This window comes from Mus musculus, chromosome 1 (assembly GCF_000001635.26).
Source record: "Mus musculus strain C57BL/6J chromosome 1, GRCm38.p6 C57BL/6J".
NCBI classification, from domain to species: Eukaryota; Metazoa; Chordata; class Mammalia; order Rodentia; family Muridae; genus Mus; species Mus musculus.
This window is the reverse complement of record NC_000067.6, coordinates 153,376,363-153,398,780: the sequence shown is the minus strand read 5'-3', so window position 1 is coordinate 153,398,780 and position 22,418 is coordinate 153,376,363. Positions and strand designations below refer to the sequence as shown.

Here is a 22,418-nt window from a genome sequence, read left to right as displayed (position 1 = left end):
CCTTTCTCCTATGTCTGCTTCAGCCAAACATTCCTTCCGAGTCCTCCTTTTCCTTTCTCACCTGTGTCCACTTTAACAAAACGTTCCTTCATGTCTTTGCCCCAGCAAAACACCATCTAACACCACAGACTTTCCAAAGAACCCTTAAGTTTCCACTTCAACAGTGACCTGTTTTGAAACTCCTTACCTACTGTTTTTCTATGCTCTGGGCGTTCTTACAGCCCATACCACACTCAGGGGTCAATATTGCAGAAATAAACATTACTACAGAGGCTAGACAGAATCTCTGAGGGCTTGTCACCATGGATTCCAAATGTGTGCCATTTGGTTGTTAAGAGGCCACAGAAAAGAACACTATCAAAGTCCGATATCCTAAGAAAAGATCCAATTGCTTCTATCAATTGCTTCGTCAAAAGAGAAATATTAGGTTAGCAGTGTAGGGCAGACACTACTCCATGTATCCCTCTATATTTCACATTTTTTATGAAGCATTCAGCGTCCACATCCTGGGGTGGTGCTGCTCCCTAGGGCCACTGCAGTCCCTTCAACTGTGATGGACTTGTTCTGTTAGGCTCAGGTCTAAATCCAAGCACCATACCCTAGCCTGCCATGTTAGTCTCTAAGGTTGGATTCCCAGGTTTCACAGGCTTCTGTCTGGCAAGCACTGTGGACCTTGACTTTTTATTCGAGACATCCAACTGGTGGGCGGGTCAGTAATTTTGAAGCTTAATATACCATTCCCCTCCCAGCAAGGAAGAAGTGTATACTGAATACTCTGGTGGTTGTAACTGCTCCCCTACGAAGTACAGCTTAATCTTTTTTCTTTTAACCTGTAATATGTTAGCAGTCAAGTCTCTTGGGGCTGGATACCCAGTCCATCAAAGACCAATTTCCCTATATTCCTAGTCTATGCATCTTTGTCCTAAGGAGAGATAGGTAGGTATATTACTCAGTTTCTCTGCGTCCACAGCACTTAGACAGATCCCATCCTCTCCCAAGTTCCATCGCCTCATCACCTCATGAGCTGGGCTCTTCCTCTGTTTGTTCAAAAGTGAATTCAAGAGTTCAGGTCCCGACTATTTCCTGAGTATTACAGTTTTCTGTACTATGCCATCACCAAGTCCCAATCTGCACGATGCTTTGTCATGGATTTTTCTTCTTCGAGTTAAGTTTGAGCTTTGGGATGGTAGTCCATCACTCTCCATGGCTCTCTTCTTCTTCCTCACTATCCCTTTCCATGATACTTAGTGTCTAACTGGTGAGAGAATCACATAGCTGGAGGGGTAGAATGGGGGATTACAACTTCTGTGCTGCAAAGGGTATTTGTCCTTCATACTAGGTTGTTCCCTCTCTGACACTGCTCACCAGTATTTCAGCTAAGACCTTCCTCAGCACAGGGCTGTCAAGCTATAGGCTTCCAGTCAGTGTGCAGCTACTAAATCCTGTAGCTCAGTGAGTCTGTTTTGTGCTATTGTTGTTTGGGGGGGGGTTAGAGCATCTGCAGGGAGGGCACTTCTACATTGACTCTACAGGTTGACTCATGATGAACAAATTTCTTAAGATTTTATGTAACAGTTACACTCCATTTTCTATCAGAAAAGGACTTCTGGTCAAAACTTCTTTCTGGCTCATCGTGAAGCCAAACCTAGGCTTGTAATCTTTCAAATCTGAGGTTAGTGAGCACAGAGCTCTTCTGCATTTTTTTTCCTTTAACAAGAAAACAGAAACTGTCACTAAGTGACAGTTGGCTTAAGGCAAAACAGAAGATAGGTAAGCATTTCCCAGGTCAGAGGTCAGAGATCCACTCAGAACGAGCTTCTGTAACTCTTCCTTTTTATCTTTGGAGGAACTAGGGTTGAGGAGCAAAGCTGAGTCCCTTGACATACACACCAAGGAACAGGACAGGCTCCTGGGTGACAGAACCAGGTCTGCAACTAGGGGAAGGCACCTGGGAGGAAGAAAGGACCTGGAAGATTTGCCATCCTGTTATCCCCATGGTGACCCCTGGGCTCCAGACAGGGTCTTGCTATGTAGTGCAGCTGTGTACATCAGACCTGCCTCTTGTCTTCCATGTGCTGGGATCAAAGGTGAGCACTACCATTCGGGGCCCTAGTTGTGATTTTTAGCATGGCTTTAGGCAACATGGTGGGGTCAGAATGAATGGGAACAGAGAGATCCCAGAGGGAGCAGGCTTGCTCTACAGAGAAGGGAGGCAGTTAGGGTGGTTTACAGAGAAAGTTTAAGTACCTGCTCTATATGCAATCTACTGCTGGTGAGTTATCAGGGCACACAGAGTCTCTGAGCTGAGTTTTAGCTGAGGAGATAGACACTAAAGATATTATTTAAAAGACGCGTTATTAAGCAAGTGGGAATAGATATAACCTATAAACGTATACATGAGAGCTAGAGACATGGCTTAGTGGGTAAATGTGCTTGTTATGCAAAACTGCAAATCTGAGTTCTATCCCTGCATTCCACATAGAAGGCACTGGATTGTATACACAACACAACACACACACACACATACCCACGCACCATAAAGATTAATAAAAAGAAAAAATATAAATATGTCATGGCAACATTATTAGTATCTTAGTCTATGAACACAAATGTGGCTATTTAGGAGGTATTTTGGCAGGCTATATACCTGTTTTGTTTGGTTTGGTTTGGTTTGGTTTGGTTTGGTTTTTCAAGTAGGAATTTTTTGTGCAACAGAGCCCTGGCTGTCCTGTAACTCACTTTGTAGACCAGGCTGGCCTCAAACTCTGAGACATCTGCCTCTCTGGGCCTCTTGAGTGCTGGGATTGAAGGGTGCACCACCATGCCCAGCTGCCTAGCTTGTTTAGTGGTAACATTTATAGCATGAAGCGTGGCAAGCACTCTGGAGAGCGGCCAAGTCTGGAGGGCACTGGGGAAGCAGGATGGCAGACATTTGCAGGGAGGGTCATCCCTAAGAAGACATTTGCCTAAGGATTTGAAGGATGACGACAGGAAAATGGTGGGCTTTGTCTATTGCAAATATAAAAGGATCAGTTTTCCATCGGCAAGTTATCAGTAGGCACAAAAAAAAAAATCCACGAGGACATAAGGAACCACTCCAGTTTAGGGACTTTGGCGATAATATATTATTTTATTTTTTAAAAGATTTATTTATTGTCCTATGTGTACTGGCCTGTTTTGTGTGTCAACTTGACACAGCTGGAGTTATCACAGAGAAAGGAGCTTCAGTAGGGGAAATGCCTCCACGAGATCCAGCTGCAAGGCATTTTCTCTATTAATGATGAAGGGAGGAGGTCCCCTTGTGAGTGGGACCATCTCTGGGCTGGTAGTCTTGGTTCTATAAGAGAGAAGGCTGAACAAGCCAGGGGAAGCAAGCCAGTAAGGAACGTCCCTCCATGGCCTCTGCATCAGCTCCTGCTTCCTGACCTGCTTGAGGTCCAGTCCTGACTTCCTTGGTGATGAACAGCAGTATGGAAGTGAAAGCTGAATAAACCCTTTCCTCCCCAACTTGTTTCTTGGTCATGATGTTTGTGCAGGAATAGAAACCCTGACTAAGATACCTATGTAAGTACACTATAGGTGTCTTCAGACACACCAGAAGGGCATCAGATCTCATTACAGATGGTTGTGAGCTACCATGTGGCTGCTGGAATTTGAACTCAAGACCTTTGGAAGAGCAGTTAGTGCTCTTACCCACTGAGCCATCTCATCAGTCCCATTAACATATAATTTTAATCTCTACTATTTGATAAAGATTTTTAATTGTAAAAAGACTCTGGATTTTAAAAGAGATGTATATTTTAATGAGATTGAAATTTTAAGAATATGTAAAGACTGTGGGACGTTTAAAGTTATTTAGATCTTGGGGATGAATAAGAATGTAAGGGTTGATCTGGGGCTCAAATCCCTCCAGCCCACTGCAGCACTGGGGTCCCTAGCCCGGGGAGTCTCCGGACACCTGCAAGGACCCACACAGGATCCGCCACGGGATCCTAAGACCTCTGGTGAGTGGAACACAGCGCCTTCTCCAATCCAATCGTGCGGGACCTGAGACTGCATTAATTAAGGAAGCAGATAACCCGGCCTGATCCGGGGCTCAAGTCCCCTCCGGCCCACTGCAGCACCATGGTCCCTGACCTGGGGAGTCTCTGGACACCCGCAAGGATCCACACAGGATTCACCATGGGATCCTAAGGCCTCTGGTGAGTGGAACACAGCGCCTGCTCCAATCCAATCTCGCGGGACCTGAGATTGTATTAATTAAGGAAGCAGATAACCCGGCCTGATCCGGGGCTCAAGTCTCTTCCGGCCCACTGCAGCACTGTGGTCCCTGGCCTGGGGAGTCCCCGGACACCCACAAGGACCCACACAGGATCCCCCACGGGATCTTAAGACCTCTGGTGAGTGGAACACAGCGCCTGCTCCAATCCAATCGTGCGGGACCTGAGACTGCATTAATTAAGGAAGCAGATAACCCGGCCTGAACCGGGGCTCAAGTCCCTTCTGGCCCACTGCAGTACCAGGGTCCCTGGCTCGGGGAGTCTCCGGACACCCGCAAGGACCCACACAGGACCCTCCATGGGATCTTAAACCTATGGTGAGTGGAACACAACTTCTGCCAGGAGGCAGGTTCAAACACCAGATATCTGGGCACCTTCCCTGCAAGAGGAGAGCTTGCCTGCAGAGAGTACTCTGACCACTGAAACTAAGGATAGAGCTAGTCTCCCAGGTCTGCTGATAGAGGCTAACCTAATCACCTGAGGAACAAGCTCTAACCAGAGACAACTATAACAACTAGCTCCAGAGAATACCAGATGGCGAAGGGCAAATGTAAGAATCCTACTAACAGAAATCAAGACCACTCACCATCATCAGAACGCAGCACTCCCACCCCACCTAGTCCTGGGCACCCCAACACAACCGAAAAGCTAGACCGGGATTTAAAAGCATATCTCATGATGATGGTAGAGGACATCAAGAGGGACTTTAATAACTCACTTAAAGAAATACAGGAGAACACTGCTAAAGAGTTATAAGTCCTTAATGAAAAACAGGAAAACACAACCAATCAGGTAGAAGTCCTTATAGAAAAACAGGAAAACACGTCCAAACAGGTGATGGAAATGAACAAAACCATACTAGACCTAAAAAGGGAAGTAGACACAATAAAGAAAACCCAAAGTGAGGCAACGCTGGAGATAGAAACCCTAGGAAAGAAATCTGGAACCATAGACGCAAGCATCAGCAACAGAATACAAGAGATGGAAGAGAGAATCTCAGGTGCAGAAGATTCCATAGGGAACATCGGTACAACAATCAAAGATAATATAAAACGCAAAAAGATCCTAACTCAAAACATCCAGGAAATCCAGGACACAATGAGACCAAACCTACGGATAATAGGAGTTGATGAGAATGAAGAGTTTCAACTTAAAGGGCCAGCAAATATCTTCAACAAAATTATAGAAGAAAACTTCCCAAACCTAAAGAATGACATGCCCATGGACATACAAGAAGCCTACAGAACTCCAAATAGACTGGACCAGAAAAGAAATTCCTCTGACACATAATAATCAGAACAACAAATGCACTAAATAAAGAGAGAATATTAAAAGCAGTAAGGGAGAAAGGTCGAGTAATATATAAAGGCAGGCCTATCAGAATTACACCAGACTTTTCACCAGAGACTATGAAAGCCAGAAGAGCCTAGACAGATGTTATACAGACACTAAGAGAACACAAATGCCAGCCCAGGCTACTATACCCAGCCAAACTCTCAATTACCATAGATGGAGAAACCAAAGTATTCCACGACAAAACCAAATTCACACATTATCTTTCCACGAATCCAGCCCTTCAAAGGATAATAACAGAAAAAAACCAATACCAGGACGGAAATCACGCCCTAGAAAAAGCAAGAAAGTAATCCCTCAACAAACCAAAAAGAAGACAGCCACAAGAACAGAATGCCAACTCTAACAACAAAAATAAAAGGAAGCAACAATTACTTTTCCTTAATATCTCTTAATATCAATGGACTCAATTCCCCAATAAAAAGACATAGACTAACAGACTGGCTACACAAATAGGACCCAACATTCTGCTGCTTACAGGAAACCCATCTCAGGGAAAAAGACAGACACTACCTCAGAGTGAAAGGCTGGAAAGCAATTTTCCAAGCAAATGGTCTGAAGAAACAAGCTGGAGTAGCCATTCTAATATCAGATAAAATCGACTTCCAACCCAAAGTTATCAAAGAAGACAAGGAAGGACACTTCATACTCATCAAAGGTAAAATCCTCCAAGAGGAACTCTCAATTCTGAATATCTATGCTCCAAATGCAAGGGCAGCCACATTCATTAAAGACACTTTAGTAAAGCTCAAAGCACACATTGCACCTCACACAATAATAGTGGGAGACTTCAACACACCACTTTCATCAATGGACAGATCATGGAAACAGAAACTAAACAGGGACACAGTGAAACTAACAGAAGTTATGAAACAAATGGACCTGACAGATATCTACAGAACATTTTATCCTAAAACAAAAGGATATACCTTCTTCTCAGCACCTCACGGGACCTTCTCCAAAATTGACCATATAATTGGTCACAAAACAGGCCTCAACAGATACAAAAATATTGAAATTGTCCCATGCATCCTATCAGACCACCATGGCCTAAGGCTGATCTTCAATAACAACATAAATAATGGAAAGCCAACATTCACGTGGAAACTGAACAACACTCTTCTCAATGATACATTGGTCAAGGAAGGAATAAAGAAAGAAATTAAAGACTTTTTAGAGTTTAATGAAAATGAAGCCACAACATACCCAAACCTATGGGACACAATGAAAGCATTTCTAAGATGGAAACTCATAGCTCTGAGTGCCTCCAAGAAGAAACTGGAGAGAGCACACACTAGCAGCTTGACAACACATCTAAAAGCTCTAGAATAAAAGGAAGAAAATTCACCCAAGAGGAGTAGACAGCAGGAAATAATCAAACTCAGGGGTGAAATCAACCAAGTGGAAACAAGAAGAACTATTCAAAGAATTAACCAAACGAGGAGTTGGTTCTTTGAGAAAATCAACAAGATAGATAAACCCTTAGCTAGACTCACTAGAGGGCACAGGGACAACATCCTAATTAACAAAATCAGAAATGAAAAGGGAGACATAACAACAGATCCTGAAGTAATCCAAAACACCAGCAGATCCTTCTACAAAAGGCTATACTCAACAAAACTGGAAAACCTGGACGAAATGGACAAATTTCTAGACAGATACCAGGTACCAAAGTTAAATCAGGATCAAGTTAACGATCTAAACAGTCCCATATCCCCTAAAGAAATAGAAGCAGTCATTAATAGTCTCCCAGCCAAAACAAGCCCAGGACCAGATGGGTTTAGTGCAGAGTTCTACCAGACCTTCAAAGAAGATCTAATTCCAGTTCTGCACAAACTATTCCACAAAATAGAAGTAGAAGGTACTCTACCCAACTCATTCTATGAAGCCACAATTACTCTGATACCTAAACCATAGAAAGATCCAACAAAGATAGAGAACTTCAGACCAATTTCTCTTATGAATATTGATGCAAAAATACTCAATAAAATTCTTGCTAACCGAATCCAAGAACACATTAAAACAATCACCCATCCTGACCAAGTAGGTTTTATTCCAGGGATGCAGGGATGGTTTAATATACGAAAATCCATCAATGTAATCCATTATATAAACAAACTCAAAGACAAAAACCACATGATCATCTCGTTAGATGCGGAAAAAGCATTCGACAAGATCCAATACCCATTCATGATAAAAGTCTTGGAAAGATCAGGAATTCAAGGCCCATACCTAAACATGATAAAAGCAATCTACAGCAAACCAGTAGCCAACATCAAAGTAAATGGTGAGAAGCTGGAAGCAATCCCACTAAAATCAGGGACTAGACAAGGATGCCCACTTTCTCCCTACCTCTTCAACATAGTACTTGAAGTATTAGCCAGAGCAATTCGACAACAAAAGGAGATCAAGGGGATACAAATTGGAAAAGATGAAGTCAAAATATCACTTTTTGCAGTTGATATGATAGTATATATAAGTGACCCTAAAAATTCCACCAGAGAACTCCTAAACCTGATAAACAGCTTCGGTGAAGTAGCTGGATATAAAATTAACTCAAACAAGTCAATGGCCTTTCTCTACACAAAGAATAAACAGGCTGAGAAAGAAATTAGGGAAACAACACCCTTCTCAATAGTCACAAATAATATAAAATATCTTGGCGTGACTTTAACTAAGGAAGTGAAAGATCTGTATGATAAAAACTTCAAGTCTCTGAAGAAAGAAATTAAAGAAGATCTCAGAAGATGGAAAGATCTCTCATGCTCATGGATTGGCAGGATCAACATTGTAAAAATGGCTATCTTGCCAAAAGCAATCTACAGATTCAATGAAATCCCCATCAAAATTCCAACTCAATTCTTCAACGAATTAGAAAGAGCAATCTGCAAATTCATCTGGAATAACAAAAAACCTAGGATAGCAAAAACTCTCCTCAAGGATAAAAGAACCTCTGGTAGAATCACCATGCCTGACCTAAAGCTTTACTACAGAGCAATTATGATAAAAAACCGCATGGTACTGGTATAGTGACAGACAAGTAGACCAATGGAATAGAATTGAAGACCCAGAAATGAACCTACACACCTATGGTCACTTGATCTTCGACAAGGGAGCTAAAACCATCCAGTGGAAGAAAGACAGCATTTTCAACAAATGGTGCTGGCACAACTGGTTGTTATCATGTAGAAGAATGCAAATCAATCCATTCCTATCTCCTTGTACTAAGGTCAAATCTAAGTGGATCAAGGAACTTCACATAAAACCAGAGACACTAAAACTTATAGAGGAGAAAGTGGGGAAAAGCCTCAAAGATATTGGCACAGGGGCAAAATTCCTGAATAGAACAGCAATGGCTTGTGCTGTAAGATCGAGGATTGACAAATGGGACCTCATGAAACTGCAAAGCTTCTGCAAGGCAAAAGACACCGTCAGTAAGACAAAAAGGCCACCAACAGATTGGGAAAGGATCTTTACCTATCTTAAATCAATAGGGGACTAATATCCAATATATATAAAGAACTCAAGAGAATGGACTCCAGAAAATCAAATAACCCCCTTAAAAGATGGGGCTCAGAGCTAAACAAAGAATTCTCACCCGAGGAATACCGAATGGCTGAAAAGCACCTGAAAAAATGTTCAACATCCTTAATCATCAGAGAAATGCAAATCAAAACAACCCTGAGATTCCATCTCACACCAGTCAGAATGGCTAAGATCAAAAATTCAGGTGACAGCAGATGCTGGCGAGGATGTGGAGAAAGAGGAACACTCCTCCATTGTTGGTGGAATTGCAAGCTTGTACAACCACTCTGGAAATCAGTCTGGCGGTTCCTCAGAAAATTGGACATAGTACTACAGGAGGATCCAGCAATACCTCTCCTGGGCATATATACAGAAGATGTCCCAACCGGTAAGAAGGACACATGCTCCACTATGTTCATAGCAGCCTTATTTATAATAGCCAGAAGCTGGAAAGAACCCAGATGCCCCTCAACAGAGGAATGGATACAAAAAATGTGGTACATTTACACAATGGAGTACTATTCAGCTTTTTTTTTTAATGTGCACATATTATAGTATTTATTATTAAATATGGAAAGTTAATATTTTTTTGCATTTTAAATTAGGTATTTTCCTCATTTACATTTTCAATGCTATCCCAAAGGTCCCCCATACCCACCCCCTATTCAGCTTTTAAAAAGAATGAATTTATGAAATTCCTAGGCAAATGGTTGGACCTGGAGGGAATCATCCTGAGTGAGGTAACACAATCACAAAAGAACTCAAATAATATGTACTCACTGATAAGTGGATATTAGCCCAGAAACTTAGTATAGCGAGATATAAGGTACAATTTGCAAAACACATGAAACTGAAGAAGAACGAAGACCAAAGTGTGGACACTTTGCCCCTTCTTAGAATTGGAAACAATCACCCATGGAAGGAGTTACAGAGACAAAGTTTGGAGCTGAGACAAAAGGATGGACCATCTAGAGACTGCCATATCCAGGGATCCATCCCATAATTAGCCTCCAAACGATGACACCATTGCATACACTAGCAAGCATTGGCTGAAAGGACCCTGATATAGCTGTTTCTTGTGAGACTAGGCCGGGGCCTAGCAAACACAGAAGTGGATGCTCACAGTCAACTATTGGATGGATCACAGGGCCCCCATTGGAGGAGCTAGAGAAAGTACCCAAGGAGCTAAAGAGATCTGCAACCCTGTAGGTGCAACATTATGAACTAACCAGTACCCCAGAGCTCTTGACTCTAGCTGCATATGTATCAAAAGATGGCCTAGTCGGCCATCACTGGAAAGAGAGGCCCATTGGAACAGGCAAACTTTATATGCCCCAGTACAGGGGAACGCCAGGGCCAAAACATGGGAATGGGTGGGTAGGGGAGTAGGGAGGGGGAGGGTGTGGGAAACTTTTGGGATAGCATTGGAAATGTAATTGAGGAAAATACGTAATAAAAAATATATTAAAAAAAAGAATGTAAGGGTTGAGGCTTACTAGTGGATGTGTTTGTGTGTCAAGTTGACAAGTGGTCAATTGTACTGGCTGGTTTTGTGTGTCAACTTGACACAGCTGGAGTTATCACAGAGAAAGGAGCTTCAGTTAAGGAAATGCCTCCATGAGATACAACTGTAAGGCATTTCCTCAATTAGTGATCAAGGGGGAAAGGCCCCTTGTGGGTGGGACCATCTCTGGGCTGGTAGTCTTGGTTCTATGAGAGAGCAGGCTGAACAAGCCAGGGGAAGCAAGCCAGTAAAGAACATCCCTCCATGGCCTCTGCATCAGCTCCTGCTTTCTGGCCTGCTTGAGTTCCAGTCCTGACTTCCTTGGTGATCAACAGCAGTATGGAAGTGTAAGGCGAATAAACCCTTTCCTCCCCAACTTGCTTCTTGGTCATGATGTTTGTGCAGGAATAGAAACCCTGACTAAGATACCTATGTAAGTACACTGTAGGTGTCTTCAGACACACCAGAAGGGCGTCAGATCTCATTACAGATGGTTGTGAGCTACCATGTGGCTGCTGGAATTTGAACTCAAGACCTTTGGAAGAGCAGTTAGTGCTCTTGCCCACTGAGCCATCATCTCATCAATCCCATTAATATATCATTTTAATCTCTACTATTTGATAACTTTTTTTTTTGCAACAGGATCACATGTTACCCAGGCTAGCACCCAACTCACTCCATACCTGAGAATGACTTTGCATTTCTGAACCTCCACCTCCAGAGTGCTGAGCTTATCGGCATGCGACCCCCAAGCCATTGTATTTGGTGCTGGGCATGGAACCCAGGGCTTCCTGGAGTCTAGAACAACAGAGCTACACCCTAAGCCCATAAAAAGTTGCACAAAGCTTACATTTGCCAGAGAAGACATAACGAGTGCATGTGGAGAGTTTGGAATTTTGAAGTTTTGTTTGGTGGAAACTTCCTTTTTATTGTTTTGAAGAGGTATACCAGAGAATGTTGGGAAACGTGACTGGATTTATTGTTTGGTTTTCTTAATGAAACAGATTTTTAAAAACTTTCAAAAATCTTTCCAATTAGCAACAGATTCCTAAATAATCTATGTTTTCCTCGTCTTGGCACATCAGTTTTTTCCTTTGTCTTCATTCTGCCCGAACTCTAACAACAGATATTCCTGGAAGGTGGGATGCTTCAGAACGGCTCTCTAGTACATGTAGCTCCTGCATCTGACCACACGGCGGCACTGGAGAGCTTTGGGGACTGATGCAAGCCCCAGTCCCAAAGGGCTGGGCACAGTGAAGCATTCCTGCTCCAGCTCTGACTCAGAAGTCTGCTGTGCAAGCTCAGACTTCTAACCTCCAGCACTTTAACCTGCGGCTCCGTGTTCTGCTGAGGCTTCAGCCTTTGACGGCCTGTGCTGACCCCTCCATACTTGTTTAGCTTCCTTTTTCAGTTCTTTTCGAGATAAATACAGGTTTTAAATCTCATTCTGTATAAACTACATAAAGGCTTGCCCTACTATTTAAGGGCACATGGCACTAGAGAGAGGCAGGAAGGACACAAACTAAATCTCTAACTAAAGCTACTCCGAAGAAAAGCTAGCAGCCCACGCGGGACTTCATAGTCGGCGATGAAGACTCACTCAGATGAAGTGGAGAGCCATTGATGGGGCAATTGTCATCAACACACACACACAAATTTACACACTCACGTGCACAAATACACACATACGCAGGCGCGCGATTGCACGTCAGTCAGACACGCATGCGCGCTAAATATTTGGATCCAGGCAAACATAACAAAAGGATAGGACAATATAAGACATTATTCAGCTGTAGCCTTTGCAGAGGAGCGGTCGTATCACAGAGAACATGGTTATGAAAGGGCACTTCATAATTCACCTTATATAATTCTACATTGCAGAAGTACTCTAGAGTAAAACTTTTGTTCAGCTTGTTTTTGTTTTGTTTTGTTTTGTTTTTCACTTTGAAGCAAGGTCTTGCTAGATTACTTTGCTTTTTCTCAAAGTCAAAACCGTCCTGCCTCAGTCCTCCGAGGGCTGGGATCTGGGGTGTGGGCCACCATGGGTGTCCTCCTGGGAGCTTTCTCTTGCTTCTTCTTCTTCTTAACCTGGTAAAGATATCAGAAAATGAGTTTTCATTACTCTAGGATGTGCATTTATGCCATTTAAAGACGTTGTGGACCAGCTGGAGACAGTCTCAGTGACTAAGAGCACTTTCTGGTCATAGAGGACCCCAGTTCAATACCCAGCACCCACAGGGGGCAGCTAGCTCCCAACTGGCTGTAACTCCAGATCCAGAGGATCTGCCCTCTTGTGGTGTCTGTGTCTGCATTAATATGGATGTGCCTGCCGGGCAGTGGTGGCTCACGCCTTTAATCCCAGCACGTGGGAGGCAGAGGCAGGCAGATTTCTGAGTTCGAGGCCAACCTGGTCTACAAAGTGAGTTCCAGGACAGCCAGGGCTATACAGAGAAACCCTGTCTCAAAAAAAAAAAAAAAAAAAAAAAAAAAAAGGACATACGTACACTCAGACATACATACACACACACACAGACATAAATTTATTTTAAAAAAAAAGGCATTAGAAGGCTGGAGCACTGTCATTCTGGCATTCACTTGTATTCCTGGAGGGCTATCAGAGCACAAGGTCAGCTCGGGCCACAGGCATACATGCAGGCAGAATGCCATATACATAATAGATATACCTAAAAAATAAAAAGATAAAATTCAGAAAGAAACAAAAAGAGCTGGGATATAAATCAGGTTACAGAACCCGACTACCATGTTGAAAGCCCCAGGTTCACGCCCACAGCACAGGGGAGGAGGTATCAAATCGCAGCTCTTTGTCTCCAATTGAATTGTATGGAAAAGGAAGAGGGTCATTACACTGGAGGAAGTGAAGTGTTTCCTGGAGGGAAAGGCTTAGGTAAGTCGGCTCTGTTCCTGATGCAGAATTGTAAGCCTGGAATTCCCAGGGACAAGGCTGCCCCGGAGGACATTGATGGAGACAGATGCCTTCTGACAGGGATCCAGAGAACATCAGGGAACATCAGGACGCTTGTCACTACAGACTCAAGGCTGACTGTGTGAACACAGCCCACTGTTAGCTATGTAACCTTGAGAAATGTATTTGCCTTTCTGAAATTCTATTGCTTCATCTGTCATGGGGAGTAGTGGTAGAACGCACCTCGTTGGCTGGCCGGGATAGTTAAGTGACATAAAATGTTCAAAGACCTTAAAACTGGAATTGGTCCATAGGTGTGTTCAGACGATGCAGCCTGCTCCCCAGGTCAGCAGCAAAATGGAATTCTTAACTTTCCTATCTCCAGTTATGTCCATGGACACACCAAAGACCCAGGCTGTGCCACAGAGACAACGCTTCCATGACACTTCAGGCAGTAATGCAAATCAATTTATTGGATCAGAAATAGAATGAGTCTGCATTAAAATATAAGAATTTGAAAATGAGGTGGATAGGGATGGCACACGCCTTTAATCCCAGCACTTGGGAGGCAGAGGCAGGCAGATTTCTGTAGGCCAGCCAAATCTACAGAGTGAGTTGCAGGACAGCCAGGGCTACACAGAGAAACTCTGTCTCGAAAAACCAAAAAAAAAAAAAAAAAAAAAAAAAAAAAAGATTTTGAAAATGATGCATTAGGGGCTGGAGAGATGGCTTAGCAGTTAAGAGTGCTAACTGCTCTTCCAGAGATCCTGAGTTCAATTCCCAGCAACCACATGGTGGCTCACAACCATCTGCAGTGGGATTCGATGATGCCCTCTTCTGGTGTGTCTGAAGACAGCTGCAGTGTACTCATATACATGAAATAAATAAATCTTTAAAAAGAAAGAAAGAAAATGATACATTAGAAATGCCCTTTTCAAGCTAGGTGTCTTAGTCAGGGTTTCTATTCCTGCACAAACATCATGACCAAGAAGCAAGTTGGGGAGGAAAGGGTTTATTCGGCTTACATTTCCATACTGCTGTTGATCACCAAAGGATGCAGGACTGGAACTCAAGCAGGTCAGAAAGCAGGAGCTGACGCAGAGGCCACGGAGGGATGTTCTTTACTGGCTTGCTCAGTCTGCTCTCTTATAGAATCCAAGACTGCCAGCCCAGAGATGTTCCCCACCCACAAGGGGCCCTTCCCCCTTGATCACTAATTGAGAAAATGCCTTACAGTTTTATCTCATGGAGGCATTTCCTCAACTGAAGCTCCTTTCTCTGTGGTAACTACAGCTGTGTCAAGTTGACACAAAACTAGCCAGTACAATTGACCCCTTGTCAACTTGACACACAAACAAATCACTAGTAAGCCTCAACCCTTACATTCTTATTCATCCCCAAGATCTAAACAACTTTAAAAGTCCCACAGTCTTTACATATTCTTAAATTTTCAATCTCTTTAAAATATCCATCTCTTTTAAAATCCAAACTCTTTTTACAATTAAAAGTCTCTTAACTGTGGGCTCCACTAAAACAGTTTCTTCCTTCAAGAGGGAAAATATCAGGGCACAGTCACAATCAAAGCAAAAATCAATCTCCAACTGTCCAATGTCTGGGATCCAACTCACGATCTTCTGGGCTCCTCCAAGGGCTTGGGTCACTTCTCCAGCCATGCCCTTTGTAGCACACGCGTCATCCTCTAGGCTCCAGATGCCTGTACCCCACTGCTGCTGCTGCTCTTGGTGGTCATCTCATGGCATCTCCAAAACACTGCATGACCCCTTCAGTCCTGGGCCTTCAATTGCAACTGTGCCTGCACCTTCACCAATGGCCTTCCATGGCCTCACACAGTGCCAAGCCTCAGCTGCTTTGCGTGACCCCTTCATGCCTTCAAAACCAGTACCACCTGGGTGACCCTTACATATTACCAAGTCCCGCTGCAGCAGGAGTACAACCTTGGCCATCTCTGGAACACAGCCTCTTTGTGCCTTCAGAAAACACTTCCCAGAAGATGTCACCTCAATGATGCTGGTCTCTTCTTAATCACCGCTAATTTCTTAGCTCCAGCTAACCAGCATCAATAGTCCCAGTAATGCAAAGTTTTTGCTTTAGTAATTCTGGTATCTTGTTAATCACAGCTGATTCTTCAGCCTCAGCTAACCAGAACTACAGAATCTTCACGATCAAAACAGCAATGGCCCTGAAAAGTCTTTAATTTTCCCTCTGAAATTTCACAAACCAGAGCTCCATCTTCTGCAGTGTTCTCAACATTATCTTCCAAGCTCCTACACGACATCCGACAGAGCTCTTAACAACGGATGGATCTTCAAGCCCAAAGTTCCAAAGTCCTTCCACAGTCCTCCCCAAAACATGGTCAGATTGTCACAGGAATACCCCACTCTGCTGGTACCAATTTGTCTTAGTCGGGGTTTCTATTCCTGCACAAACATCATGACCAAGAAGCAAGTTGGGGAGGAAGGGGTTTATTCGGCTTACATTTCCATACTGCTGTTGATCACCAAAAGATGCAGGACTGGAACTCAAGCAGGTCAGAAAGCAGGAGCTGATGCAGAGGCCACGGAGGGATGTTCTTTACTGGCTTGCCCCCTCTGGCTTGCTCAGTCTGCTCTCTTATAGAATCCAAGACTACCAGCCCAGAGATGGTCCCACCCACAAGGGGCCTTTCTCCTTTGATCACAAATTGAGAAAATGCCTTACAGTTGTATCTCATGGAGGCATTTCCTCAACTGAAGCTTCTTTCTCTGTGAGAACTCCAGCTGTGTCAAGTTGACTAGCTTGTATAGTACACTAGGTATATTCATTCTCTCTCTCTCTCTCTCTCTCTCTCTCTCTCTCTCTCTCTCTCTCTCTCTCTCTCTCTCTCTCTCTCTCTCTCTCTCTCTTGCTGTGATAACACATCATGACCAAGACAATTTAAGGAAGAGTTTATTTTGGCTTGTGGGTCTAGAAGGATAAGAGTCCATGAGAGCTTAGGCATGGTAGCTGAGAGCTCACATCTTTCAACTTCAAGGAAGAGGCGGGGGAGGGAGAAGAAGAAGAAGAAGAAGAAGAAGAAGAAGAAGAAGAAGAAGAAGAAGAAGAAGAAGAAGGAGGAGGAGGAGGAGGAGGAGGAGGAGGAGGAGGAGGAGGAGGAGGAGGAGGAGGAGGAGGAGGAGGAGAAGGAGAAGGAGAAGGAGAAGGAGAAGGAGAAGGAGAAGGAGAAGGAGAAGAAGAAGAAGAAGAAGAAGAAGAAGAAGAAGAAGAAGAAGAAGAAGAAGAAGAAGAAGAAGAAGAAGAAGAAGAAGAAGAAGAAGAAGAAGAAGAAGAAGAAGAAGAAGAAGAAACAAGAGAGAAAGAGAGGAGGGAAGGAGAGATGTGTGAGAGAGATTCCATCCATGTGTGTCTTGTGACCACACCCAATGATAGCTACACCCTTATCCTCCATCTTCTCCCATTCCAGCTGGTCCTGTGCCTTTCCCCGATAGCCTGTCGTCAACGCAAACCCACATGTGAGAGAATATGTAATCTTTGTCTCTTGAGTTTGACTTTCTTCACTTCACACTTTGATATTATTCCCAGGAACGGTATAGCGGGATCACATGGTAGTTCTATTTTTAGTTTTCTATTTTTTTCTTTTCTTTCTTATTAAAGTATTTATTTATTATATGTAAGAGCGCTGTAGCTGTCTTCAGACACTCCAAATGAGGGCATCAGATTTCGTTAAGGGTGGTTGTGAGCCACAATGTGGTTGCTGGGATTTGAACTCAGGACCTTTGGAAGAGCAGTTGGCTCTCTTAACCGCTGAGCCATCTCACCAGCCCTATTTTTAGTTTTCTGAGGCATTTCCATATTCACTAGTGGCTGCTCTTTCTTGTTTTCTTACCATCAATGTCTAAGGGGTCCCTTTTCTCTGCATCCTCTCCAGCATTTGTTATGAGGGTACATTTTTGTGTGTGTGTGTGTTAGTATATGTGAGTTAGTATTTATGTATGTGCACACATGCATGTGTGCCACACGTGCACATGGATGACCCTGCACGTGGAGGACAGAGCTCGATATCAGATGACTTCCTCGGCCTTGCTCTGCCTTATGCTTCAAGGTTCTGCTCTCTAAGCCAGGAGCTTGCCAACTTGCTAGACTCCTTAGCCAATGCCCTCCAGGGATGCTGAGAGCATATAAATTTGATGGGCACATACTGGGGGCAAAGGGAGGACCAGAATCTTCTGAGTGGGTGTGGGGCAGCTTGACCAAAAGCTCAGAGGTCAGAAAGGGTCTGAGGCAAGCCGCAGGTCCACAAATGGGATAAAGTTCACCAGGAGCAAACTGTGCCAAGCTTTAAATGCCCATCTGGGGAGATGCACCCGGCGCTGAATGCAGTGAAGGCTTCGAGTTTTGGTGCCAGGGAAGGCCAGGCACCATCTCGAACCTGTCCATTCCAACCCTCTTTGGGTTTTCTAGCCAATCATTAGTTAATGCTCAGATTTTAAGCTTCTTTCAAAACATTAACTTCTCAAGGATGGGAGACAAAAATAAAGGACATTTATAAGATAAATTGAAACTTGCCTTGAACTGGCCTTGACTGCAGTTTTCTCGTTCCCCATTCCTACATCCTTGCCTGAGCTAACTAAAGGTGACTATCATGCTTTGTAGACAAAGGCTCAGGGAAACGATCCAGAGGCAACTATTTTCAGCATAGCACTCCCAAGGTAAAGACAGGACCGCTCTTTCTGTTTTCCTCTCTTGTTAGAATGTTCCTTTCCACTTACCCTCTGAGATCAAAGAGGCAGTGAGGAGAGAGATGCTGTTTATGTCAGACAGCTTCATATCTAAAACATAACTCACGTCCTGTTTCCTCACTGTTGGGTATGTTCCCCCCAGAAGCAAGGCCTCGGGAGAAAAGGATGACTTCCCTTGAACAGCACTTGTTCAACAAAGCCCCCTAGGCCTTTAGTCCTTTGGCCTGCCCAGATGTGTCCAGAGTCTCAGTCAGGCCCGGGCTTCCAGCCTCTTACCTGGCAATAATTCCTTCTCTGGGTGAGCCTTCCAAATCTGCAGCTGGCAGGGTGACAGGATATATGTGTTCATCTGTAACTTGCCTGGCTTATCCTTCCGAGCATCTGCAATGGGTCTGCATCAAAGCGCATCCTGTTGCTGGGTGTGGTGGCCTACATCTGTCATCCCAGCACAGGGGAAGCAGAGACTGAAAGATCACAAGGTGGAGACTGACTGTGGCTACCCAGTGGGACTGTCTCAAAGTAAAAGAGAACCAAGCAGAGGATGTACATTCTGAGGAAGATAGAATTTCGAAGGAGAGAAAGCATACACACTAACACTAAAACCTTGGCGTGCCTCTAAATTAGTTCTTCCAGGAAGTTGGTCCAGTGACACAAAGTCAAAACACTAACCTCACTCACTTACCAGATACCTGGTTGCCTTAGAGAATACATGATAGAAATCGTGTGTGTGTGTGTGTGTGTGTGTGTGTGTGTGTGACTGTGTGTGTGTGTGTGATGAGTGTGTACATGTGTTTGAACCTTTGTGAGTGCATGTGTATATATACCCAGGTGTGGATATACATGCTCAGGTATGTTCATGCACGCAGCAGCCAGGACTTATATATCTGAGTGTCTGTCTAGATCACTCTCCACCTTACATACTGAGATAGGATCTCTCACTTGAACCCTGAGCTGGCTGATTCAGCCGGTCTAGCCAGCCAGCTCGCTCCAGGGACTCTGTCCCTGCTTCTCAAGTGCTAGGATTACAGGTGGGCTGCCACACTCACCTGGAATTTATATAATGCCGGGGACCCCAAGACTGCCGCTCACCTTTGTGGAGTGATGCTTTTTTTTCTACGAACTCCCTCTCTATTTCACTTTTTTAAAAAAATGTATTATGTATGTGAGTACACTGTTGCTGTCTTCAGACACACCAGAAGAGAACATCAGATTCTATTACAGATGGTTGTGAGCCACCATGTGGCTGCTGGGAATTAAACTCAGGACCTCTGGAAGAACAGTCAGTGCCCTTAACTGCTGAGCCATCTCTCCAGCCCGCATCCCACATTTTTTAAGTATAGAAACTTACCAGCCTACGAGTCTCTGGGAGCTGTGGTGCTTAAGGCACATCTGGATCTAGGTTCTGGCTTCTTGTCTCTGTACCGTTAGTCATGGTGGGTTTGCCTAGGATTATCAGACAATGTTCAGCAGTAGAGCTCTTATTGAAAAATTGGTTTGCTGATCCCATTGTAGATTTAATGGATGGTTTCACTTCCTCTCAGATTCCTGTCGTGGCTCCATTCTATACAGGTTGTGTATTTGGCAAATGGTACTTCAAAGCTCAAGAATGCTGGTACTGTGTGACGAGAGAGGTATTACATCATCGTGGCCGTTGTGGACATACTCAGCAACCCGGTCTGTGTGACTTGAATAGCCCTGCTGGTCACATGACAGGGGAGCTCACTAGCATTTGTGCCCCGCTGGTTCTTGAGCTCAAGCATCAGGGCAATCTTCCCAGTTTGCTACACAGCAAATTTCCTTCAGAAGTTGGTAGATTATTTAAAGAGATGTAAGCAAGGTATGGTGGTAATTCCAGCACCCAGGAGGTGGAGGCAGGAGGATTAGGAATTTGAGGCCAGTCTCAGCTACATGAGACCAAAAAGCCAGAATGTTACAGGTGTGAGACGGTTACTATGTTAGTCAGTTGTCCTTGTAACAAATACGTGAGATCACTAGTCTACAAAGATAGGTTTATTTTAGCTACTTGTAAGTAATCGGTCTGCATGTTGTATATACCACAGGACATCTATGCTATTTCTGGGAAATCTCTGGTCTTACGAGGTCTGCTTCTTCGACATAAACGTCTCCAACATAAAAAGCCACAGTTCCCTGAGGTCCTTGGCAGCCAAAGACGCAGACATGTGAGGCCTTGTTTCAGGAGGCACCTTCGGAAGGAAGTCCTCTCTGTTGAAGACATCTGTGCTGCAAACATGGAAGAAACAGAGAAGACAAGATGGAATCCTCAGACTGAGTCCTTATCTGGGAATCAGCTCTGAGGCTAGCAGGCAGCAAGGATGCGGCTAAGTCACCTAGCTGCTAGGCAACAGAGCAGAGGTTCCTCCTCAGGCCAGCATTATGGTTTTCAGTGTTGTCCAGTGTGACCTGAAGTCAGTCCTTACAGTAACTGTGTGAGACTTCCTGCATTCTGCTTGGTCTCTTATGGTTTATTGAGCCATGATTGCCAGCTATGAGTATCCGTCTAACAATTTGAATAAACTGCTTAAATGAGGGTCAGTTCTATGGAGAGAATTACAGCCACAGAGTAAAATGGCATTTTTCTTTGAGATGTTTCATTGCATCTTTTATTATTGTCATTGGGAGACATTTGCCAGCTTCTCTTACTTCGTTTGTATTTCTTGGGTACGCTATATTATTTTTTTTTATTTTTATTTTTTAGAGGATGGAATGAGGGTGGTCAATATAGGTGAGGTAGCCCAGGCTGGTCTTGAATTTTCTATATAGTTGAAGGTGATCTTGAGCCCCTGTCCCTGCCTCCTGAGTTCTGAGGCTGCAGGCATGTGTCACCACTGCTAGTTTTTTAAAAATTCAGTAATGGGGGGGGGGGTCAAGCCTAGAGCTTTGCATGTGCCTGTAAAGTGTCCTACCAACTAAGGTAAATCCCCAGCCCATTATAAATAAATAAATAAATAAATAAATAAATAAATAAATAGATAGATAGATAGATAAATAGATAAATAAATAAATAAATAAATGTATGTATGTATGTATGTTATCATACTGGATATTAGGGGCACATACTTGTAATCTCAAAACTTAGGTTGAGGCAGGGGGATCACTGCAGTTTCAAGGCTAGCCTGGTCTACTCTAGAGAGTAGACACTGTCTCAAAAAAAATATATCATAAAAATGGTTAAACTCAACATTGAAGTGAATTTGCTTTTAAGGGCTCCCCACCCATACCTCAGTCCTTGGAGACTATTCGGGCCCTTGTCACTATGACGTAATCTCAGAAGAGTATTGGGGTAAAGGCTGTCTCTCTATCAGTGTTAGAATCCTAGGCATTCAACAGACGTGTTTTGCTTATCACTAAAAGAGAAACAGAAGATTCCGAGACACTCAGAGCAATTCAGGCCTTTTATTAAAAATTGACAGACCCAGCAAAGCAGCAGGAATCCTCCTCCAATATCTAACTGATAGCAGATTGAATCAGAGATGACACAAGCCAGGACTGGGCTGGTTTATGGTCTCTGTTTAATTTGCAACACAAGGGATTTTAAACAGTGAGTGGGTTTGTCTAAGAATCTTGCTTACGAATGGACTGGGTTGAATTCAGGACCCAATAAGATAGGATAGGATTATTTTAGATAAATTTAATCAGGCTTTTTACAAATTCAAACCCCACCCACATTCCCGCTCAGTGTGATACCTCTGTGAACAAAAGCTCGAAGTGGAGTGAACGCTTTTCGCTTTTTGCTTTTGGGAGATTCCTTCTCACAAGTAAACACAATGGGACAGTGAGGGGAGCAGTGGTGTTCACAGGTGTGGGCTAGAGTCTCCCTCAGCTGACTTACCATCAACCCTTTGAATTTAAAGCTGGGGGTGGAGAGGGGTGGGGTCTCCGTTTGGAGGAAGAAACAAATATTACTTCTCTCATTTTAGAGTGTCTTTTGGATTTTAAGGGCTCCCTGGCTTCGGAGCACACTGAGGTCAGACAAACTTGTTCTGCCTTCACTGCAGTTACAGTAACTAATGGGGTGGGGTGTTTGAAAGAAAGAATAGAATCACAGCCGTCCAGCTGTGAAAATACAAGATCAGTTA

The 22,418-nt window shown here is 43.7% G+C and overlaps 1 long non-coding RNA gene across 1 annotated transcript; it reads left to right on the top strand.

Annotated features, from left to right (window-relative positions):
- The first annotated feature begins 1,775 nt into the window (after positions 1–1,775).
- On the top strand, positions 1,776–20,924 carry Gm46246. The gene is made up of 2 exons (XR_001779877.1): positions 1,776–2,087; positions 20,382–20,924. It is a non-coding gene; the product is annotated as a predicted gene, 46246 (long non-coding RNA).
- Positions 20,925–22,418: the final 1,494 nt, after the last annotated feature.